We start from the raw sequence: 25,935 nt of genomic DNA, 5'->3' as shown, positions 1-25,935 counted from the left end.
GGATGCTAAAATGAATTTCTTTTCGGTGGTGTGGAACTAAGACTGGACCGTTTGTAATCATGTCCCCGTTCTCAACTGCTAGCAGCGGTTTGTTCCTTCGGTGCGAACTATTGGTGTTAAATCACATGGCGATGTGAACTATATTATTGACTCTAATGCAAGTGGGAGACTGAAGAAATATGCCCTAGAGGCAATAATAAAGTTGTTATTTTATAGTTCCTTATATCATGATAAATGTTTATTATTCATGCTAGAATTGTATTAACCGGAAACTTGATACATGTGTGGATACATAGACAAAACACCGTGTCCCTAGTAAGCCTCTACTAGACTAGCTCGTTAATCAAAGATGGTTAAGTTTCCTCACCATAGACATGTGTTGTCATTTGACGAATGGGATCACATCATTAGGAGAATGATGTGATGGACTAGACCCTTCCGTTAGCTTAGCATATTGATCGTTCAGTTTCATTGCTATTGCTTTCTAAATATCATATACATATTCCTTTGACTATGAGATTATGCAACTCCCGGACACCGGAGAAATGCCTTGTGTGCTATCAAACGTCACAACATAACTGGGTGATTATAAAGATGCTCTACAGGTATCTCCGAAGGTGTCTGTTGGGTTGGCATAGATCAATATTAGGATTTGTCACTCTGAGTATTGGAGAGGTATCTCTGGACCTTCTCGCTAATGCACATCATAAGAAGCCTTGCAAGCATAGTGACTAATGATTTAGTTGTGGGATGATGTATTATGGAACAAGTAAAGAGACTTGCTGGTAACGAGATTGAACTAGGTATGAAAATATCGACGATCGAATCTCGGGCAAGTAACATACCGATGACAAAGGGAATAACGTATGTTGTCATAACGGTGCAACCAATAAAGAACTCCGTAGAATATGTAGGAGCCAATATGAGCATCTAGGTTCTTGTGGGCGTTCTGGGAACGGGGGTCCCCAGACTTGCCTGCTTGTGGCCCACAGCGTGGTTCCACCAACGGCCCCGTACCACCCATCTTCACCAGCAAACATTCAAGACGCTCGCGAGGGGCCAAGCCTCATGAGGCGGACAATGCAAGACCTCCTTAGGGGCAGTCTCACCAGGCTGGCTCACGAGGGGTGGAGAGATCAAGGCGAGGGGCACCCCACGAGGTTTCCGTGACGCAAGCCATGACGACTGGAACCAGGCGGGCGCCAGCACGCGCAGTGTCCTCGTTTCCTCTTTGGTGCTAAAGGGACAAGCGCAGACGAGGAGTCTCGAGGCATTAGGCAAAGGTTTCCATGTCGGTGCAACAAGACCGAGACCAGTAGGATGGCAGGACGGAGGTCGCCGTGGAGCCCAAGACGGCGTCCTCACGAGATCCTTTGGCAGGCGAAGACCACTTTTGTCGGGATAGCTTGTACTAGTTGTCTCCCTTCGAATTTGTCCATTGTGGGATCCCTTCCCTCTCAATATTTGGGAACAGGACCAGGGCCTCTATAAATAGGACTAGCCACCACCCTAGGAGAGGGGGTTGAGACCTAGATCGAATCCATAGCACCCCAACCACTCAAGTTCACCAAGCACAAGAACACCTCTCCTCGCGATGTTGTTCTTCCCTTGTAACTGTTCATCCTCAGCCCAAGAGGCAATCCACCACATCACACTGGAGTAGGGTATTACACCACAACAGTGTCCCAGACCAGTATAAATCTTGTGACTCATGTTCTTTGGGTTCGTCGAGCTTGGTCGTGAGATCGTAGAATGTGCGAGCTAGAGAGGGGGAAAGATCTTTGTGCGCACCCCAGTGTTCGAACCTCAAGGGTTTTGCCAGAACCTGAAATTCGACATTTGGCGCGCCATGTAGGGGTGCGCCGAAGCTTTCCTCTCCGTCGATCCACGTTTCACCACTCCGCCAAGCTCATGGCTGACGCTTGCCGGGCCCGTGCTGAGCGTCGGGCTGCTCTCGCCACCCGTGTCGCTCAGACAGCCCCTGTCGGCGGACCTCCTCGTCATTCTCCGTCACCCGCCGCCAACACCGCCACCGGCCCGGCGGCAAACGAGCAGCAAGCCTCTTCACTGCACCCCTCAGTGTGGCGAGACGGTCACACCGCCACCCCGTCGCTGACTCCGGCCGTCTCATTGTCTCACGCTCGCTGCGCCCCCATAGACGCATACGCCGCGCTGCTCATGGCACGCGAGCTCCCGCGCTACCGCCCGGTCGACGACCTCTACGAGGACTGGTTGGACCGCATCACCGAGCTCATCGGCGCCGCGGGGGGCTCTCCTACACCATCCCTCTCGCTGCCTCGCCCGCCCCCGACTGCAGGCAATGTGGCTCACAGAGTGCCTCCGCCCCCTCGGCACCAAGATAGCACCCTCGCACTGAGGCGCGAGGCTCATGGAGCGCCTCAGCCTCCCCCACGTCAAGACGGCATCCTCGCTCCAATATGTGTGGCCCAGCGGCGTGATCCGCCGCGCCGCGTGCCCGCGCACGAAGAAAGAAGTTGCCAGGAGGTTCCCCTTCCGCAAGAAGATGCTCCACCACTTCCAGCACCACCACGTCAGGATCGCTTGCTGCGGCAGGGCCATGTGCCACTTGCAGTGGCAGCACAGGGACGCCAAGGTCAAGCTCCACCTCCACGATGGGCCTCGGTGGCCACGTCGGGCTGCTGTGCCTTCACTCCTGAGCTGCGTAACGTCATCTGGCCGGGCAAGTTCAAGCCGGATCTGCCTCCTCGCTACGACGGCACCCCCGATGCTGCGGAGTTTCTGCAGCTCTACGAGATGAGCATCGAGGCGGCCAACGGTGATGAAAAGGTCATGGCGAACTGGTTTCCCATGGCTCTCAAGGACGGCGCCCTCTCATGGCTCCTGAACCTGCCCCCAGGCTCGATTTCCTCCTGGGATGAAATGCGCAGCCGCTTCATCGCCAACTTCTAGGGCACTCGTGACCGCCCCCGGTCGTGGGTGACCTGCGCCGCATCAAGCAACAACCAGGAGAAACCTTGCATAAGTACATCCAGCACTTCAACAGCGCGCGTAGCAAGATCCCCAAGGTAACGGACGAGGCCATCATCTCAGCATTTTCCGACGGCGTCCGCGACGTCAAGATGAAGGAGGAGCTCGCCATCCATGAGGAGCTATGCATGACCTTGGAGCTGTTCAACATAGCAACCAAGTGTGCAAGGGCTGAGGAGGGGCGTGTCTCCCTCCTCGAGCTCCCTGCTGCGGATCCAGAGGAGAAGGCGGCCAAGGTCAAGGACATGAAGCGCAAAGGGGTGGCCGTGCTCGCAGCAGAACCGGACACCAAGCGCAGCCGAGATCTTCCTGAGTCGTCCAAGGGCAGCCGTACGTTCTGTGCCTTCCACAACGTGCACACGCACAACACCAACGATTGTCAAGAGCTCAGGGCCATTCGAGACGGACGCCTCGGTCGACGCCCTAAGCGCAACGACCGGGGCTACGGCCGAGGAGGTGGACGAGGTGGAGGACGTTGGGACGACCGTGGGCCCCGCCTAAAGTGGCGTTACCAGCCTCGCGAGGATCGTTGGCAGGACCAGCCTCGTGAGGGCGCCTGGAGGGACCAGCCTCGTGAGGATCGTCCTCAGGGCAACCCTGGTCTCCCTCCGCTGCCGCCGCCAAGAAGGAACGATGACCATCAATAGGATGAAGGGGCTGGGGGCTTCCAGGAACCGCGTGCCATCGCTTGCATCTTGGGTGGCGCTCAGGCCCCAGCCTCCCGGTGCATCTTCAAGCAGTTCTCTGTGAAGTGAACGCAGCCCTCCCCAAGCTTGAGGCTATGCGCCCGCTTAGGTGGTCCAAGTAAGCCATCACCTTTAGCTCGGTGGACCAGCTCAAATGGGCAGCAACCGCTGGCATCCTACCGATGCTCTGTTCACCCGTCATCAGCAATGTCCAAGTCACCAAGACCCTCATCGACGACGGCACAAGACTCAGTGTCCTGTCCGTCGAGACGTTCGACAGCCTTCAAGTGTCATACGATCAGCTCCAGCCCACCAAGCCTTTCTCAGGAGTGATAGACGGCTCCACCACCCCAATAGGGCAAGTTCGCCTGTCACCTTCGGTCAGCGTGATAACTACCACACCGAGCTCATTGACTTCGATGTCGCCCACATCCGCCTGCCGTACAATGCCATCCTCGGGTACCCAGCACTGGCCAAATTCATGGCTGTCACCCACCATGGCTACAATGTCCTCAAGATGCCGGGAAGCGGCGGAATCATCACGGTCCCTTGCGAAGAAAGAGACGCGGTGTGCTCCCTCGAATGCGCCTTCCGAGCTGCATCAATCGAAGACCCTGATAGTGCGGGTGGTAGTACCCTCCTGAGGCCAACCCCAAGAAGAAGAAGCAGCTACTCCATACTGGGCCTCAAGGGAGTGGCACCTCAAGTGGCACCACTTCAGGATCTGTGCCGGCGCTTGAGGCGCCTCCCTCCCTCCATAGGGAGGCGTGCCCGGCGCCCTCCTCGGGCAGGGCTCGGGGGCTCTCTTCTGGAGGGCCTCAGACCTGGCCAATGTCACGAGGGAGGCGCTCGGGCACCACGTGAAGGTGTGCTTCACAGCATGTTTTCCTCAGGAGGACACCGGGCAAGGAGCGCCCGACGCTCAGGAGTTCATCACCAAGGCATCTCAGGAGCTTCAGGAAGCAAGAGCAATACGCGGCGACCGCCGCCCACCTGGCATTGCTCCCCACCCAGGCGAGGGTGGTGAGCTGCGCGTCTGCATTGACATCCCAGGGCTCAACAGGGCCGCATCTCAGGAGTGCTTCTAGCCTTCGTGTGCTGGCCGGTGCGAGGGCCCGCCTCACAGCTACATTCGCATGCCGCTCGGCCTGCCGAGCGTGGCTGCCGCCTTCCAGCGCAACCTGTGGAGCATCCTGGCGGGTCAGGAGGCCAGGCACCACGCGGTCCTGGCGGAGATGGAGACGGTCCTCCGGAGGCCACCTAAGCCTCCAGAGCCTCCCGAGGCTCAGGGCCTCAGCGGCTCATGAGAAGCGACTTCTTCGCTACGTGTCTTCAGCTACCCCAACACTCCTTCGGCAACCAAACCAGGTGACATTTTTCCAAGTTCATTCAGATGGGAGAGCCCCCTGGGCTGCATCATCCCCAGGCCGCGTGGGTTTGTCCCTGCGGCACGTATCCGCTTGCATCTTTAGTTCACTCTGCTGGGAGCGCCCCTCGGGCTGCGTTAACCCCAGGCCGCTCGGGTCCAACCCAGTGGCATGTATCGTTCTCGCATTTACCTAAGCTAGTTGCTTTTCATGCGTAATCTATCTATAGATATCACCTGCTTGATAGTCACCCACCATGGGAGTCGCGCGCCGATTGTCTTTATTCAGGATCCTTCGCATAAGAAGGCTAGGCACAGCGTCTATGCTCGGGGCCGTCCTTGCAGTGTCGATAAATCCAACGGCTGAGCTCTGTCTAGCGGGCCGGCCCTATTCACGTCACCTCCTGGGGTCATTGGTGCTTGGGCTTCTCGTGCAATAGCCTTAGGAAATCCATTCGGCGCAGGTTGTCTAACCATCTCGCAGGAACGCCACAGCCATCAAGAATCAATACCAGGTGCAATCCGCCTTGAGGTAGGGCCTCGTGAGTCCCGCACTGGCTCACGGGTGCCCAGATACACCTCGTCTAGCCCTGCCTGCAAGCCACGTGCCAGGGTGGGGCTGTACATGCCCCGGGGCTCTCCGCAGTAGGGAGTCCCCTCCCACGAGCCAGCGACGGACCAGCAATCACTGTGGTGATTTGCGCATTTGCGCCCCTCCTCGCGCTAACCTGCAGGAGCTTCCTAAGGACTACAACGGGTGGTACCACGAACTCTCTCTCTCTCTCTCTCTCTCTCTCTCTCTCTCTCTCTCTCTCTCTTCTCCCATGCAATCCGCTTGCGCGTTAAAAGTGGGGCTCCTGAGCATCGCGACTCAGGAGCTCTTACTGGCTCTCTAGCCCTCACCCCCTGGCCTTAACCACGGCATCACGACCTGGCATACCAGCGGCAGCTGAGCTCGCTCGAGGGCCGGGACCTGAGGACGTAGAGAAGAGGGGGAGGCTCGCACGGGCCTAACCTAGCTACCCAGCAGCGGCCGACGCCTAGGCCTGGCACGACACGAGAAACCGGCTCTAGAACGCCAAGATAAGTCTTGTACCTGGATCGACCCAGCGCTGCGGCATAAGATTCTCGCCTTTTCGTTGCCCCGTTGCGGCAATGTCGCCTCCCTCTCCCATCCTCAGGTAGCTGCTTGCACGCTAAAGGGGACCTCTTGAGCATCGCGTCTCGAGAGCTCTTACTAGACCCCGGGCCGCTCACCTCCTGGCCTTGACCACGGCATCGTGACCTGGCATACCAGCGACAGCTGCAGCCTGCCTGGGGACCAGGACCTGTCAGCGTAGAGCACTGTGATAGCCTGGCTTATTAGGGATGATAGACTACTCATATCAATAAGGAATTCCTTCTTTTTCGGGAGCCCATTCGGACAGAACTCCAAAGTTAAGCGTGCTCAGCTTGGAGTAGTTTCACGATGGGTGACCGATCGGGAAGTTGCTCCCGGGTGCGCACGAGTGAGGACAAAGTGCGTAGAAAAGACTAGTATTGATCTGTGGGGCCAGTCTAGATCCCACCAGGAGTAACGACCACCGGCGGGTGTGTCCGGGGCGTTACAAGTTGGTATCAGAGCCGACCCTCGCGGTTACACAGATGGCTGCAGACAGGTGCATGGTCATGTTGTTCATAACATTTGTGACCCGTCGTGGCACACGGCATGGCACATGTATTGGACTGGAAGCACACACGTATGTGCCAAGAGGGAACGTTCCTGTGGCCCGACGAGGACGTCGGTTCCTCTGAGTGGGGGTGTATGTGATAGCCTGGCTTATTAGGGATGATAGACTACTCATAGCAATAAGGAATTCCTTCTTTTCCGAGAGCCCATTTGGACAGAACTCCAAAGTTAAACGTGCTCAGCTTGGAGTAGTTTCAGGATGGGTGACCGATCAGGAAGTTGCTCCCGGGTGTGCACGAGTGAGGACAAAGTGCGCAGGAAAGACTAGTATTGATCTGTGGGGCCAGTCTAGATCCCGCCAGGAGTAACGACCACCGGCGGGTGTGTCCGGGGCATTACAAGCACCAAGCTGCCGAATATTGACAAAAGACATTGCAGACGCTTTACACACCCCCGCGGGGTCCATTTAGATTCCTCGTAGGGAACCAAAGGAAGGGAATTCCTAGGAGCTCTATCTACACGTGCCGGACGTCACCGACACCATCATCAACAGTGGGCCACGGAAGGCCGGCGCCAACCCCATCCAGATCAGCGACGACGGCGGCCGGATGCGGCGGCCTTGCTTCGGGCCTGGCGAGAGCTTGGTGCCACGTAGCTATCGTCGCTCGTCTCTGGAGACTCGACGAGCTCGGGAGAGTCACTGGACCACCAGGAGTCACCGCTGTCGCTGAGGAGCTGCGGGTGAGGCCGGTGGCAGGCCCGGCGCCAGCCGCTGCGCTGTCCTGGCGACCCCCTTCAGGCCAGCACTCCAAGCGGTGGCCTTCCTCGTCGAAGACCTTGAAGAACAGCATGGAGGCGCCTTCATACTCGAAGTGGGTGGCGAGGGCGCCGTACGCGCGGCAGGCTCAGGCGACCTTGCCCCAACCTCGAGTCATGAAGATCCTCCCGGAGGCGACGGCTTCAACTTCCGCTCCAGTTGCCGGGGCGTCGCAGTCGACGTGCTGCAGCCAAAGCTCGAGAGGGCCCCTCGGCAGCATCTCGGCGGTGAAGAACTATGGGAGGCGAATCCAAGTGCTCGGAGGCATCGCCGCCCATAGCACGAACTCGCGCGAGGAGTCCATGGCATGGACCCCTGGGGCGCCGGCGTGCGTCTCCATGGCACGGCAACCGCGGCCCTGGCGCGGGCAGCGGCGCTCATCGCTCCTCCCTTTGGAACCCTCGGCATGTGCGTACAAGGGCAACGAGTACCCAGGAGGTGGCCTCTCATACCACGGCCGCGACACTACTGGCCTCACGACCATCTCGCGGCGATGGGACCCCCTCTTCTTCGGCGGGAGTAGCGCGAGCTCATTGAGGGGAGTCTTGCCCTTCTTCACGGCCGAGAACCTCTGTATCGGCGCCATGAGCGCACCAGCAACCAGTGAAACAAGGAAGAAGAAGAAGCGGGAGAAGCAAGGAAGACACGGGTGATGGGGGCTCCGTCCCCCACTTCCCATTTATAGCCAAGGGGAGGCCAACCGCCAGCCTCCACGATCTAAGGTAATAATGATCTTTTTTCTGCATGCAGCAAGGACCCATCAATTTGGGCAGTTGTCGAGGCAGCATGGGGAAGTGGGGACACCAACGTCCAATCAGTCGGCACGCGCCAACCGCGGCCGCAGGCTGATGGGGCCGCGGCGCTCCGTGCTTGCCCTTTGGCTTCGCCTCAAAGGCAAGCCCGAGCGCGCCTTGGGCTCGGGAGCTACTATCGGTGTTCTGGGAACGGGGGTCCCTAGACTTGCCTCCCTGCGGCCCACAGCATGGCTCCACCAGCGGCCCCGTACGGCCCATCTTCACCAGCAAACATTCAAGACCCTCGCGAGGGGCCAAGCCTCGCGAGGAGGACGATGCAAGACCTCCTCGAGGGCAGTCTCACCAGGCTGGCTTGCGAGGGGCGGAGAGATCAAGGCAAGGGGCACCTCGCGAGGTTTCCGTGACGCAAGCCATGACGACTGGAACTAAGCGGGCGCCAGCGCGTGCAGTGTCCTCGTTTCCTCTTTGGTGCTAAAGGGGCAAGCGCAGACGAGGAGTGCTGAGGCATCAGGCAAAGGTTTCCATATCGGTGCAACAAGACCAAGACCAGCAGGACGGCAGGACGGAGGTCACCGTGGAGCCCAAGACGACGTCACCACCAGAGCCTTTGGCAGGCGAAGACCACTTTTGTTAGGATAGCTTGTACTAGTTGTCTCCCTCTGAATTTGGCCGTTGTGGGATCCCTTCCCGCTCAATATTTGGGAAGAGGACAAGGGCCTCTATAAATAGGACTAGCCACCACCATAGGAGAGGGGATTGAGACCTAGATCGAATCCATAGCACCCCAACCACTCAAGTTCACCAAGCACAAGAACACCTCTCCTCGCGAGGCTGTTCTTCCCTTGTAACTATTCATCCTCAGCCCAAGAGGCAATCCACCACACCACATTGTATTAGGGTATTACACCACAACGGTGGCCCGAACTAGTATAAATCTTGTGTCTCATGTTCTTTGGGTTCGTCGAGCTTGGTTGTGAGATCGTAGAGTGTGCGAGCTAGAGAGGGGGAGAGATCTTTGTGCGCACCCTAGTGTTTGAACCTCAAGGGTTTTGCCAGAACCCGAAATCCGACATTTCTGCTATTGGTTATTGACCGAAGAGGTGTCTCGGTCATGTCCACATATTTCTCGAACCCGTAGGGTCCGCACACTTAACGTTCGATGACGATTTTGTATTATATGAGTTATGTGTTTTGGTGACCGAATGTTGTTCGGAGTCCCGGATGAGATCACAGACATGACGAGGAGTCTCAAAATGGTCGAGAGGTAAATATTGATATATAGGATGATAGTATTCAGACATCGGAAGTGTTCCGGGGGTACCGGGTACATATCGGGTCACCGGAAAGGGGTTCCGGGCACCCCTGACAAAGATATGGGCCTAATGGGCCAAGAGGGGAAATGCAGCAGCCAGCATGGGCTGATGTGCCCCCCATATAGGCCTAACTAGAAGGGGAAGGAAAGAGAGGAAGAGAGAAGGAAGGGGAGGGATTCAGCCTCCCCCTTCCTTCCCTCATCCCTCCTCCTTCCTTTCCCCCTCTAGAAAATATGGTAAGGGGGCCAAATTGGACAAGGCCCCCAAGTAGGATTCCTCCTACTTGGGTTCCCCCTTGGTTGTTCCCTCTTCCTCCCACCTATATATATGAGGGGGCGCCTAGAGGACACACCAACACCTGTTAGTCGTGTGCGACGCCTCCCTCCATAGATTACACCCTTGGTCATATTCTCGTAGTGCTTAGGCGAAGCCCTGCACGGATCATATCACCATCACCGTCGGCACGTTGTCATGCTGACGGAACTCATTTACTTCCTCGACACTTGCTGGATCAAGAGTTCAAGGCACATCATCGAGCTGAACGTGTGCAGAACTCAGAGGTGTTGTACGTTCATTGCTTGATCGGTCGGAATGAGAAGAAGTTTGACTGCATCAACCGCGTTGTCAAACGCTTCCGCTTTCGGTCAACGAGGGTACGTAGACACACTCCCCCCCCCCTCGTTTCTATGCATCTCCTAGATAGATCTTGCGTGAGCGTAGGATTTATTTTGAAATTGCATGCTATGTTTCCCAACATGAAGGACATCGTCTTCTCCTTCAACGAGCAAATTAACTTCCTCTAGAGCCAGATCTATGACCTTCAAAACCAAGTCTTTGGATATGAGTCAAGGTTTAAAGGTATGAGTTTGGCTGCTAGTTGCAGGACCCGCAAGACTCACTCCTATTCTTATGATGGTGAGCCTCTGCCATGGAAACCCAAGGACAAGATCGCTACCACTTCATCACCACCACCTCCTTCTTCATCACCAAAAGAAAATTGAGTATCGGGTATGGGAACTCCCCTTGGCTTGCGCCAAGCTTGGGGAGGTGCCCCGGTATCGTATCACCTCCACTATCTTTTGCCTTTATTTACCTTAGTTCGATCCATAGTTATCTTTTGCTTTAGATGAATAAAAGTTTAGTTCGATCCTTTCTTTTCGGGAGTTTGCTTAGTGATCTATCTTTGTAATCGTGTGCGAGATATATAATAAAGTTTATTTTGAAGTTTTGTTCTCTTTACTTTCATGTTCAATAAAAAAGGAAAGGAAAAAATGAAAATGATCATATGCTAATCTTATGGTAAATAATGACACCACATAAGGAAAAGTACAAGTAGAAAATTTTATTGGAGATTGACAAACATAGCATAGGTCAATGATGCAATTCATGAAAGAATTAATAAGGGAAGAGAAGATTCACATGCAAATACACTATCTTGGAAATCTTTTGTGATTGTGAGCCCCCATCAAAATATTATATGCCAAAATTGTTGACATTGGACAAGGAAGACAACATAATGATTTATGTTTTTTCATATTCACATAGAAATTATATTGTCATAGATCCTTCAACATGTGGTGCTTGGCCCCCATCTTTGCTAGACAAAAAATTCCACACCAAGTAGAGATACTACTTGTGCATCCAAAAAACCCTTAAACCCAAATCCTATTTTCAAGAGTCCACCATACCTACCTAAGGATTGAGTAAGATCCTTCAAGTAAGTTGTCATCGATGCAATAAGGCAATACAAATTGCTTCTAAAAGTGTTAGATAATTTAGTGTAAGAGAAAATTGAGTGTTATACAAACTTCTGATGGCAAAGAATAAAAGCGACAGACTACATAATAAAGGTTGCTATCATAAGGGCAATACAACGTGATGTTCTTTTGCACTAAGGGATTGAGCATACAAACAAAAAGCGCATGGCAACCTCTGCTTCCCACTATGAAGGGCCTATCTTTTACTTTTATGTATTCACTTTCATGCAAAGAGTCAAAGTTTTTCTCTCTATTCCTTTTTATTTTTCTCTTTTGGCAAGCATCATGTGGTGAGGAAAGATCTAGGCACATATATCTAGTTGGATATAGGTAGCATGAGTTATTTTTGTTGGCATCACCCTTGAGGTGAATACGTTGGGAGGCAAAATTATAAGCCCCTATCTTTCTATGTTTCCAGTTCAAACGTTTCGCTCATGTGTATGTGGTGACTGTTAGCAATCATAGAAGACTATATGATGGTTGAGTATGTGGACTTGCCTAAAGGCTCCAATACGTGACCCTTCCTGAAAATATGATGAATTGTAGTTGCAAAGTTGATGAGAACATAGTTTGTTGGTTTCCAATAGAGTTTATGCTTTATACTTTGATAGTGTGAAGAATTGTTACTTATTCATGAGAAGTCTATGATAAAAGATTTATGTCAAAGCTTGTTGTTGTTATAATAATTCACATGATGCTTCTATGTCTGTATTTTGTTTTTATCGACACCTCTCTCTCTAAGCATGTTGACATGTTTTTCAATTTCGGTTTTCGCTTGAGGACAAGCGAGGTCTAAGCTTGGGGGAGTTGATACGTCCATTTTGCATCATGTTTTTCCTACTTAATTTATGATGTTTTATGCATAATAATGCTTTTGGAGTAATTCTAATGCCTTTTCTCTCATAATATGCAAGGTACACACAAAGAGGGAGAATTCCGGCTGCTGGAAATCTAGACCTAGAAAAGCTACGTCAGGCTACCTATTCTGCACAACTCCAAACAAGCTGAAACTTTACGGAGAATTTTTATGGAATATATGAAGAATATGGGAGCAAATAAGTACTAGAGGGGGCCTATCTTTGGGAGACGAAATTATAAGCCCCTACCTTTCTATGTGTCCAGTTGAAATGTTTTGCTCATGTGTATGTGGTGAGTGTTAGCAATCACAGAAGACTATATGATGGTTGAGTATGATAAAATGTCTATGATAAAAGTTTTATGTTAAAGTTTGTTCCTGTTATAATAATTTACATGATGCTTCTATGTCTATATTTTGTTTTTATCGACACCTCTCTCTCAGCATGTGAACATGTTTTTCGATTTCGGTTTTCGCTTGAGGACAAGCGAGGTCTAAGCTTGGTGGAGTTGATACGTCCATTCTGCGTCATGTTTACCTACTATTATTTATAATGTTTTTATGCATAATAATGCTTTTTGGAGTAATTCTAATGCCTTTTCTCTCATAATATGCAAGGTTCACACAAAGAGGGAGAATTCCGGCAGCTGGAAATCTGGACCTGAAAAAGCTACGTGAGGCTACCTATTCTCCACAGCTCCAAATGAGCTAAAATTTCACGAGGAATTTTTATGGAATATATGAAAAATACTGGAGAAAATAACTACTGGAGGGGGCCACCTGGTCAGAACAAGACACTAGGGCATGCGAGGCCCCCTTGGCGCGCCCTGGTGGGTTGTGCTCAGCCCAGCCCACCTCCAGTGCCCATCTTTTGGTATATAAGTCATTTTGACCTTGAAAAAATAAGAGAGGACTTTCAGGACGAAGCGCCTCCGTCTCGAGGCGGAACTTGGGTAGGAGCACTTTTGCCCTACGGCGGAGTGATTCCGTCGGGGGAACTTCCCTCCCGGAGGGGGAAATCATCATCATCATCACCAACAACTCTCCCATCTTGGGGAGGGCAATCTCCATCAACATCTTCAACAGCGCCATCTCCTCTCAAACCCTAGTTCATCTATGGTTTTCAATCTTTGTACCGAAACTATAGATTGGTACTTGTGGGTGACTAGTAGTGTTGATTACATCTTGTAGTTGATTACTATATGGTTTATTTGGTGGAAGATTATTTGTTTAGATCCAATATGCTATTAAATACCCCTCTGATCTTGAGCATGATTATCATTTGTGAGTAGTTACTTTTGTTCTTGAGGTCACGGAAGAAATCTTGTTGCAAGTAATCATGCAAACACAAATCAAACCAACATGATGAAAGTGACTAGATGAAATTCCCGTGTACCCTCAAGAACGCTTTGCTTATCATAAGAGACCGTTTTTGCATGTCCTTTGCCTCAAAAGGATTGGGCTACCTTTCTGCACCTTTGTTACTACTATCGTTACATGCTCGTTACGAATTATCTTGCTATCAAACTACTTGCTACTTATAATTTATGTGCTTGCAGACAATACCTTGCTGAAAACCACTTATCATTTCCTTCTGCTCCTCGTTGGGTTCCACACTCTTACTTATCGAAAGGACTACGGTTGATACCCTATACTTGTGGGTCATCAAGGCTCTTTTCTGGCGCCGTTGCCGGTGAGTGAAGTGCTCTTGGTAAGTGGAAATTGGTAAGGAAACATTATTACTACGTGCTGAAATTTACTCTCACTTGTTACTATGGAAAACAATCCTTTGAGGGGTTTGTTTGGGGTATCTTCACCTCAACCACAATTAGTCACCCCTCAACCAATTGCACCTACTAACAATATTGGTTATGAAATTCCTTCGGGTATGATAGAACAATTGCTAACTCATCCTTATGCAGGAGATAAAACCGAACATCCTGATATGCACTTGATATATGTGGAAGAAATTTGTGGACTGTTTAAGCTTGCAGGTTTACCCGGAGATGAAGCTAAGAAGAAGGTTTTCCCTTTATCTTTTAAGGTAAAGGCATTGACATGGTATGGGCTATACGATGATATTGGATCTTGGAATTGGAATCGGTTGAAATTGGAATTCCATCAAAAAAGTATCCTATGCATCTAGTTCATCATGATCGGAATTATATATATATAATTTTTGGCCTCATGAAGGAGAAAGTATTGCTCAAGCTTGGGGGAGTCTTAAGTCAATGTTATATTCATGCCCCAATCATGAGCTCTCGAAAGAAATTATCATTCATAATTTTTATGCTCGGTTTTCTCATTATGGTCGATCCATGCTTGATACTTCTTGTACTAGTTCCTTTATGAAGAAGACTATTGATTTCCGGTGGGATCTTTTAGAAAGAATTAAACGCAACTCTGAAGATTGGGAACTCGACGAAGGTAAAGAGTCAGGTATTAAGCTTAAGTTTGATTGTGTTAAGTGTTTTATGAATACTGATGCTTTTCAAAAGTTTAGCACTAAATATGGACTTGATTCTGAGATAGTAGCCGCCTTTTGTGAATCTTTTGCTTCTCATGTTGATCTCCCTAAAGAGAAGTGGTTTAAATATCACCCACCTATTAAAGAAGAACTTAAAGAACCTGTAGTAGCTAAAGATGAAACTATTATCTATAATGTTGATCCGGTTGTTCCTACTGCTTATTTGAAAAACCACCTTTCCCTGTTAGGATAAAGGAACATGCTAAAGTTTAAATTGTGGTCAATAAAAGTAATATTAGAGCACCTAAACCAGCTGAACAAATCAAGGTAAAACCTAGTGTCGCTATGGTTAAAGATCTCTTGGTTGAAAATTTAGATGGGCATGTTATTTACTTATGTGATGAAGCTGCTAGAAATGCCAAATCTGATGGGAAAGATAAACATAGACTCGTTGTTAGCATGCATGTTGTCTCAGTTAAGATAAGAGATCACTGTTATCATGGTTTATGCGACATGGGTGCTAGCGTGAGTGCTATTCCTTTTACCTTATATCAAGAAATTATGAATGACATAGTACCCGCTGAAATAGAAGATGTAGATGTTACTATTAAACTTGCTAATGGAGACACCATCACACCACTTGGGATTATTAGAGATGTTGAAGTCTTGTATGGGAAAATAAAATACCCTACTAATTTTCTTGTTCTTCGTTCCCCACAAGATGAATTTTGTCCCATTATCTTTGGTAGACCTTTCTTGAACACCGTTAAGACTTAAATAGATTGTGAGAAACAAACTGTTGGTGTTAGTTTTGGTGATGAGTCTCATGAATTTAATTTTTCTAAGTTTAGTAGAAAACCTCATAAAAAAGAATTGCCTAGTAAGGATGAAATTATTGGTCTTGCTTCTATCGTTGTACCTCCTTCTGATCCTTTAGAACAATATTTGCTAGACCATGAAAATGATATGCATATGCATGAAAGAAATGAAATAGATAAGATTTTCTTTGAACAACGTCCTCTGCTTAAACACAATTTGCCTATTGAAACTCTAGGAGGTCCTCCTCCACCTAAAGGTGATCCTGTGTTTGAGTTAAAATAGTTACCTGACACTTTGAAATATGCTTATCTCGGTGAGAAAAAGATTTATCCTGTTATTATTAGTGCTAACCTTTCAGAACATGAAGAAGAAAGATCATTGAAAGTTCTAAGGAAGCACCGAGCTACTATTGGATATACTCTTGATGATCTTAAGGGCATCAGTCCCACTCTATGTCAGCACAAGATTAATATGGAACCTGATGCTAAACCCGTTGTTGATCACCAACGTCGGTTAAATCCGAAGATGAAAGAAGTGGTGATGTCGCTTGAAGCTACGTTGGTATTTCCCCAAAGAGGAAGGGATTATGCAGCACAACGGCGGTAGGTATTTCCCTCGGATATGAACCAAGGTTATCGAACCAGTAGGAGAACCAAGCAACACAACGTAAACAACACCTGCACACAAATAACAACTACTCGCAACCCGACGTGTAAAAGGGGTTGTCAATCCCTTTCGCGTAGCGGCGCCCCAAGATGGGCAAACGGACATGAGAGAGTTGTAAATATTGATAGATCAAACGCCAAATAAAATAAATTGCAGCAAGGTATTTTTGTATTTTTGGATTAAATAGATCTGAAAATAAAAGGAAAATAAAATAGATCGCAAAGGCAAATAATATGAGAAAGAGACCCGGGGGCCGTAGGTTTCACTAGTGGCTTCTCTCGAGAAAAATAGCAAATGGTGGGTAAACAAATTACTGTTGGGGAATTTATAGAACTTCAAATACTCATGACGATATCCAGGCAATAATCATTACATAGGCATCACGTCCAAGATTAGTAGACCGAGTCCTGCCTGCATCTACTACTATTACTCCGCACATCGACCGCTATCCAGCGTACATCTAGTGTATTAAGTTCATGGAGAAACAGAGTAATGAAATAAGAACAATGACATGATGTAGACAAGATCTATCTATGTAGAGATAGACCCCATCGTTTTATCCATAGTAGCAATGATACATACGTGTCGGTTCCCCTTTTGTCACTGGGATCAAGCACCGTAAGGTCAAACCCACTACAAAGCACCTCTTCCCATTGCAAGATAAATAGATCAAGTTGGCCAAACAAAACCCAAATATCGGAGAAGAAATACGAGGCTATAAGAAATCATGCATAAAACAGATCAAAGAAACTCAAATACTTTCATGGATATAAAAAGATAGATCTGATCATAAACTCGAAGTTCATCTGATCCCAACAAACACACCACAAAAAGAGTTACATCATATGGATCTCCAAGAGACCATTGTATTGAGAATCAAACGAGAGAGAGGAAGACATCTAGCTACTAACTACGGACCCGAAGGTCTACAAAGAACTACTCATGCATCATCAGAGAGGCACCAATCGAGGTGGTGACCCCCATCCGTGATGGTGTCTAGATTGGATCTGGTGGTTCTGGACTCTGCGGCGACAGGAATTGATTTTCATCGACTCCCCTACGGTTTCTGGAATATTGGGTTATTTATAGAGCAAAGAGCGGTCCGGGGGGCACCCAAGGTGGGCACAACCCACCAGGGCGCGCCTGGGCCTCCTACCATGCCCTGGTGGGTTGTGCTCTCCTCGGAGCACCCCCCAGGCGCAGCCTTGGCCCATTAGGTGTCTTATGGTCCATAAAAAATCTTTGTAAAGTTTGGTGGCATTTGGACTCCGTTTGGTATTGATTTTCTGCGATGTAAGAAACATGCAAAAAATAGCAACTGGCACTTGGCACTTGTCAATAGGTTAGTACCAAAAATGATATAAAATGATTGTAAAGCATCCAAGATTGATAATATAACAGCATGGAACAATAAAAAATTATATATACATTGGAGAGGTATCAAGTGGTAAGAACAGAAATATTAAAACTTCTGGAAGCGGGTATAATCTATGCTATAGCTGATAGTAGATGGGTAAGTCATGTCCATCGTGTCCCTAAAAAAGGAGGTATTACTATTGTTCCTAATGATAAGAATGAACTTATTCCACAAAGAATTGTTACAGGCTATAGAATGGTAATTGATTTTAGAAAATTAAACAAAGCAACTAGAAAAGATCATTACCCTCTGCCTTTTATTGATCAAATGCTAGAAAGATTATCTAAGCACGCACATTTTTGCTTCCTTGATGGATATTCTGGTTTTTCACAAATGCATGTTTCTCAACCTAATCAAGAAAAGACCACTTTTACTTGTCCTTTTGGAACTTATGCTTATAGGCGTATGCCTTTTGGTTTCTGTAATGCACCTGCTACCTTTCAAAGATGTATGACTGCTATATTCTGTGACTTTTGTGAAAAGATTGTTGAGGTTTTCATGGATGACTTTTCTGTTTATGGGAAGTCTTTTGATGATTGTTTAAGCAATCTTGATCGAGTTTTGCAGAGATGTGAGCAAACCAATCTTGCCTTGAATTGGGAGAAGTGCCACTTTATGGTTAACGAAGGTATTGTTTTAGGGCATAAAATTTTTGAAAGTGGTATTGAGGTAGATAAAGCTAAAGTTGATGCAATTGAGAAAATGCCATGTCCTAAAGATATCAAAGGCATTCGTAGTTTCCTTGGTAATGCTGGTTTCTATAGGAGATTTATCAAAGACTTTTCCAAAATTTCTAGGCCTCTTACAAATCTTTTGCAAAAGATATTCCTTTTGTTTTTTGATGATGACTGTTTAGAAGCCTTCGAAACACTCAAGAAAGCCTTAATTTCTGCACCTATTGTTCAACCACCTGATTGGAACTTGCCTTTTGAAATTATGTGTGATGCTTGTGATTATGTTGTTGGTGATCTTCTAGGACAAAGAGTTGATAAGAAACCAAATGTTATTCACTACACAAGTAAAACTCTAGGCAGTGCACAAATAAATTATGCTACTACTGAAAAAGAATTCTTAGCAGTGGTGTTTGCTTGTGATAAATTTAGATCCTATATTGTAGATTCAAAAATAATTGTTCACACTGATCATGCTGCAATAAAGTATCTTATGGAAAAGAAACATGCCAAACCTAGGCTTATTCAATGGGTTCTCTTGCTACAAGAATTTGATTTGCATATCACTGATAGAAAAGGAGCGGAGAACCCCATAGCTGATAACCTGTCTAGGTTGGAGAATGTTCTTGATGACCCACTACCTACTGATGATAGTTTTCCTGATGAGAAATTAGCTGCAATAAATGTTTCTAATAGTACACCTCGGTATGCTGACTATGCTAATTATATTGTTGCTAAATACATACCCCCTAGCTTTACTTACCAACAAAAGAAAAAAAATTCTTCTATGATTTAATACATTACTTTTGGGATGACCCAGACCTTTATAAAGAAGGAGTAGATGGTATCATTGGACTTTGTGTACCTGAGCATGAACAGGGACAAATCCTACGGAAATGTCACTCTGAAGCTTATGGAGGGCATCATGCAGGAGACAGAACTGCTCACAAGGTATTGAAATCCGGATTTTATTGGCCTACTCTCTTCGAGGATGCCCGTAAGTTTGTTTTAAATTGTGATGAATGACAAAGAATAGGTAATATCAATAAGCGTCAAGAAATGCCTATGAATTATTCACTTGCTGTTGAACCATTTGATGTTTGGGGATTTGATTACATGGGACCTTTTCCTTCCTCTAATGGGTATACTCATATTTTGGTTGCTATTGATTATGTTACTAAGTGGGTAGAAGCTATTCCAACTACTAGTGTTGATCACAACACCTCTATGAAAATGCTTAAAGAAGTTATTTTCCGAAGGTTTGGAGTCCCTAGATATTTAATGACTGATGGTCATTCACACTTTATTCATGGTGCTTCCCATAAAATGCTTGCCAAGTATGATGTTAATTAACCATAGAATTGCATCACCCTATCATCCTTAGTCTAGTGGTCAAGTTGAACTTAGCAATAGAGAAATAAAATTAATTCTACAAAAGGTTGTCAATAGGTCCTAGAAGAATTTTTCTAAGAAATTAGATGATGTGCTATGGGCTTATAGAACAACATATAAAAATCCTATGGGTATGTCTCCTTATAAAATGGTTTATGGAAAAGCTTGTCATTTGCCTCTTGAGTTAGAACATAAAGCTTATTGGGCAATTAAAGAACTCAACTATGATTTCAAACTTGCTGGTGAGAAGAGGTTATTTGATATTAGCTCATTAGATGAATGGAGAACCCAAGCTTATGAAAATGCCAAGTTATTTAAAGAAAAAGTTAAAAGATTGCATGATAAAGGAATCCAAAAGCGTGAGTTCAAGGTTGGAGAATATGTTCCTTTGTACAACTCTCATTTCAGATTCTTTGCAGGAAAAATCCTCTCCAAATGGGAAGGACCCTATGTTATCAAGGAGGTTTATCGATCTGGAGCTATCAAAATAAATAATGCCGGAGGTACTAACCCGAAGGTTGTTAATGGGCAACGAATAAAACATTATATCTCAGGTACGCCCATTAATGTTGAAAGCAATATTATCCAAACTATGACACCGGAAGAACACATCAAAGAAACCTTTCGGAACACTCTAGAATCGTGAAAAAAAGGATGTATGTGATATGGTAAGTAAACGGACTCTGAAAATCCGCAAAAATATTTTCTGTCCATTTTGGAATATAACAAAAATTAGGAAAATAAGAAACAACCAGGAAGGCACCCCTAGTGGGCACAAGACACCAGGGCACGCCTGGCTTGCCAGTGGGTTGTGCCCACCTCTAGTACCTTCCGGACTCCGTTTTTCTTCCGTTTGCTTGTTTCCCAAGATAAAAAAATCTTTATATACCCCCTGAACCTATTGATCATCGCATCACGGAGAAATCGTCTGTTTTCTTTTCTTGCTGTGTTTCGGTCAGATCTGTTGAGCCAGGCATCATGTCTTCTTCTTGCTCCAACAATGTGGAAGAGGATGCTTGGTTGATGAAGATCGATCTGAAGAGAGAAGAGCCCGTAGAAGCCGTCAAAGGGGACAAGAGCAAGGAGGCTACCGGAGATCAAGCACCAGTGGTTGTGCAGGCCTAGCCTGCCGAGGAGGAAGAAGAAGATATCCTTAAATCTTACTATGATCATCTCACCCCCATCGAGATCGAAGCCTTTCGGATCATCAAAACAGTTCTTGTGCAAAACAAATATCTCACCCGTGATCTCAAGGTGGATGGCAAGTCCATGAAGTGAAGTAAATATGCTCTAGATGCAATAATAAAGTTGTTATTTTATATTTCCTTATATCATGATAAATTTTTATTATTCATGGTAGAATTGTATTAACCAGAAACTTGATACATGTGTGGATACATAGACAAAACACTTTGTACCTAGTAAGCCTCTACTAGACTAGCTCGTTAATCGAATATGGTTAAGTTTCCTAACCATAGACATGTGTTGCCATTTGATGAACGGGGTCACATCATTAGGAAAATGATGTGATGGACAAGACCCATCCGTTAGCTTAGCATATTGATCATTCAGTTTTATTGCTATTGCTTTCTTCATGGCATATACATATTCCTTTGACTATGAGATTATCCAACTCCTGGACACCGGAGGAATGCCTTGTGTGCTACCAAACATCACAATGTAATTGGGTGATTATAAATATGATCTACATGTATCTACGAAGGTGTTTGTTGGGTTGGCATAGATCGATATTAGGATTTGTCACTCTGAGTATCGGAGAGGTATATCTGGGCCCTCTATGTAATGCACATCATAAGAAGCCTTGCAAGCAAAGTGATTAATGAGTTAGTTGTGGATTGATGTCTTATGGAACGAGTAAAGAGACTTGCCAGTAACAAGATTGAACTAGGTATGAAGATACCGACGATCGAATCTCAGGCAAGTAACATACCGATGACAAAGGGAATAATGTATGTTGTCATAACGGTTCGGCCGATAAGGATCTTCGTACAATATGTAGGATCCAATATGAGCATCTAGGTTCCGCTTGTTGGATTTCGGGTTTTGGCAAAACCCTTGAGGTCCAAACTCTGGGGTGCGCACGAAGATCTCTCCTCCCCCTAGCTCACGCTCTCCCTACATCTCAAAGCCTAGCTCGCTGAACTCGTGGAACAAAGGACACAAAGTTTATACTGGTTCGGGCCACCGATGTGGTGTAATACCCTACTCCAGTGTGGTGTGGTGGATTGCCTCTTAGGCTAGGGATGAACAAGTACCAGGGAAGAACAGCCTCCTGAGGAGAGGTGTTCTTGAGCTCGGTGAGCTTGTCTGGTTGCCTTGGTGGAATGGGTCTGATCCAAGATGAGATGATCCCTGACTACGGTGGTGGCTAGTCCTATTTATAGTGGCCCTGGTCCTCTTCCCAAATGTAGGTGAGAAGGGATCCATCAATGGCCGAATTTGAAGGGGGACAACTAGTACGATTTATCCTGACATAAGGTGGTCTTCGCCTGCCAAAGGCTCTGGTGGTGACGCCATCCTGGACTCCATGGTGACCTCCGTCCTGCCGTCCTGCTGGTCTTGGTCTTGTTGCACCGATATGGAAACCTTTTCCCGATGCCTCGGGACTCCTCGCATGTGCTTGCCTCTTTAGCACCAAAGAGGAAACGAGTACACTGTGCGCGCTGGCGCCCGCCTGGCCTTGGTCGTCATGGCTTGCGTCACAGGGACCTCACGAGGTGCCCTCCGCCTTGATCTCTCCGCCCCTCGCGAGCCAGCCTGGTGAGGCCGCCCTCGAGGCGGTCTTGCATCGTCCGATTTGCAAGGCTTGGCCCCTCACGAGGGTCTTGAGTGTTCATTGATGAAGATGGGTCGTACGGGGCCGCCGGTGGAGCCACGCCGTGGGCCGCAGGCAGGCAAGTCTGGGGACCCCCGTTCCCAGGACGCCGACAGTAGCCCCCGGGCCCAAGGCGCGTTCGGACTTGGCTTCGAGGTGAAGCCAAGGGGCAAGTGTGGAGCGGCGCGGGCCCCAACAGCCTGCGGTCTCAGTTGACGCATGGCGATTGATGAGACGTGGGCGTCTCCGCTTCCCCATGCGGCCTCGGCAACTGCTCGACTTGACAAGTCCCTGCTACATGCGGAGAAAACTATCATTACCTATGATTGTGGGGGTCATCGGTTAGCCTTCTCCTACTATAAATGAGGAGGGGAGGTGCGGAGCCCCCCGTCGCCCATCCCTTCCTGCTCCGCTCACTCCTCCTCCATTGATTCATCCTTCGCAGCGACACCCATGGCACCAGTGAAGAGTTTCTCGGCCGCAGAGAAAGGGAAGGCCTGCCAGGAGGGGCCCGGCTCGCCGCCACCCAAGAGGGAGTGCGGTCACCCGTGCAAGCACGCGGGGCCCCTTGCGGCCGTGGCGGCGCCTCCTCGCATGGTGGGAGTCGCCTAGGTCGTGGCAGCCCCATCGACGAAGTGAGGCACGCCATGGTTGTGCGGCCCCTTCGGCCGCGCTTCCACTCAGCGGAGGTGCTGCCGGAGTTCGTTGTGTGGTCGAAGAACCCGGCCAGCACCTGGCTTCAACTCTAGCGCTTCTTCGCCGGTGAACTACCAACCACAGGTCCAGGCGGTCCCTGGCTGCAGGCGAACGGCTGCTGTAGCAAGGCTTCATGGGTCGTGGTGGATGTCTCTGTCGCGGGCAACACAACCTTGGTCCGTGGCTAGCAGACGTTTGCCCACGCGCGCGGCCTGGGAAGGAGGTGTGCCCTCCACTTCAAGTACGACGGCAACGCGACCCTCTATGTGAGGGTGTTTGGGGAAGATGGTCGCCGCGTCGGGTGCTGCCCAGAGGACAACGACGGCGGCGAGGTGCTCGGCCTTGGCGACGGTCGTGACGAGGATGAAGGTGGGCTCGTACTTGGCGCTAGCCGCGGCTTGTCCAGCTACGGCGGCTCTTCCTCCGGCGACAGCTCCAGCAGCGGCGGCTATGACCAACCGCCACACCGCCGCGCCCGCTTCGAAGGCGGTAGCGGATCGTCTCGTCACCGCGCCCTGGTGAAGCGCGAGGAGGGGTCTGGTTGAATCCAGGGGGGCGCTGAGGGCCTACCCTCACGAACTGTCGCGGGGGTGCGTGCCACTTTTGTTTTGTTCTTTCCTTCCTGCATTCGCAAAAGAATCCAGTATGGGGCCCTGCAAGGGCGTGCAACGAACCATGATTTCCAGGCTGCTATGTTATGTTTTATCGTTCCTATGTTGTGTTGCAGTATCAGCGTTTTATGTAGGCATGTAGATTTAACTTAGCTTGATGTGTCTGAAGTAGTTTCCGCCTCGTGAGGTGCGCCTCTCCCGGTGCCTGGTGAGACCTCCTTGCCATTGGCTTGGGAGGCATTGAGGAACTACAAAATTTGTCAGAACCCCTCATTCTTCCAAGCCCAAGTCGTAGGTGCGGCCGGCCATGACCCAGAGCTTCGCATCGCGGTACTCGAGGGGCATGGATTGCGGGAGGAGCGCCAGCTTGCGAGCTCGAGCGAGGGTGCCTCACGAAGAACAGGAAAAACAAAACGCTCACGAGTGCACCTGTCCAGCCCCCTTGCGAGGCATGTGAGGGAGAGTAGGGGCCAAAACAAGGAACCGAGGGAAGAACAAAGGAGAAGGCGATCGAACCAAGATGACAAGAAGCACCAGAATGTGAATTTCCATTAAAAAAACGGGAAGCCAACTGTGAAAGCAAATGAAAAGCCATGCCGGCACCTAGTCTAGTCTTCTCACCAGTGCGGAGCTAAGTGTTGCCATTAGGACGTGGGACGGAGCCCCCGAGGCCCGAGGGCGGCACTCCTAAGACTCCGGGGCATGTACAGCCCCACTCATTATTACGTGAGAGTGTCACGAGCGGAGACCTTCACAGGCACGGGGCCTTGCTTCACAGGCGCTGGGCCTTGCTTCATGGGTAGAACTTCCAGAGGTGCTGAATGTTCCAGGCGTTCTGGATGAGTACCCCGTCCTGCGTCTCCAGGCGCACGGCGCGAGGCCTGGAGACATGGGCGACCCTAAATGGGCCCTCCCATATGGGTGAAAGCTTATGCAGCCCTTCCCTGGAGAGCACCCGCCTTAGGACGAGGTCGCCCACCTCGAGCGTCCTGGAGCGGATGCTACGGCAATGATACCGCCGCAGCGCCTGCTGGTATCTTGCCGCTCAAAGCATGGCTTCGCGTGGCGTTCCTCCCCCAGCACGAGGTCCATCCCCCGCATGGCGTCCTGCTGCATCTCATCAAATGCCAGGACCCGCGCGGAGCGATGCTTGACCTCGTGAGGGAGAACCACTTCTGCTCCGTAGACGAGGAAGAACGGGGTCTCGCTTGTTGGCTTGGTGGCGGTAGTGCAGATGGACCACAACACACACTGGAGCTCGTCGTGCCAGCCCCTGCCACAGGCCTTGAGCTTCTTCTTGAAGGGCCTGGTCTTGAGGCCTCTTAGGACCTCCGCGTTGGCGCGTTCGGCTTGGCCATTGCTCCTGGGTTGTGCCACTGAAGCATAGCAGATCTGCGTTCCAAGGTTAGCACAATATGTTTTCAAGAGATTTCTAGTGAACTGCGAGCCGTTGTCGGTGATGATGCGATTAGGGACCCGGAACCGGCTCACGAGACCCTTGATGAACTTGACTGTAGATCCGGCCAGGATGGTGCGGACAACTTCTACCTCCATTCACTTGGTGAACTTGTCAATGGCGGCGTAGAGGTAGTGGTAGCCCCCAGGCGCTCGAGGGAACGGGCCTAACATATCCAGCCCCCAGACTGTGAATGGCCACGAGAGCGGGATGGTCTGGAGGCCCTGAGCTGGCTGATGGATCTGCTTGGCGTGGAATTGGCAGGCCTCACAGGACTTCACCAGCCCAGTTGCGTCATTGAGCGTCGTTGTCCAGTAGAACCCGTTGCAAAACGCCTTGCCGACGAGGGTTCATGACGACGAGTGGTGCTCGTAGTCTCCGCCATGTATGTCAGCTGGAAACTCATTCCCCTGTTCCCTGGAGATGCATCGCAAGGAAACATCATTTGGCCGCTTTTTGTATAACTCACCGTCCTGGATGCAGTATGTCATAGCATGTCAGGCCATGCGCTCCACGTCCTCATCTTTATCTGGCAACGTCCCTTGCGTCAAGTATTCTTTGAACTCCTTGGTCCAACAACCCTCCTGAGGCTCGAGCGCCGGGAGTAGGCGCGCTCCCAAGGTCGGGCCGCAGGCCGGGGCTCCCGAGGTCGGTGGTTGGGGGAGCTCCTCCCGAG

Source organism: Triticum urartu, chromosome 4A (assembly GCF_056163025.1).
Source record: "Triticum urartu cultivar PI428250 chromosome 4A, HENAU_Tu73, whole genome shotgun sequence".
Lineage (NCBI taxonomy): Eukaryota > Viridiplantae > Streptophyta > Magnoliopsida > Poales > Poaceae > Triticum > Triticum urartu.
Note: the sequence above shows the minus strand (reverse complement) of the source record.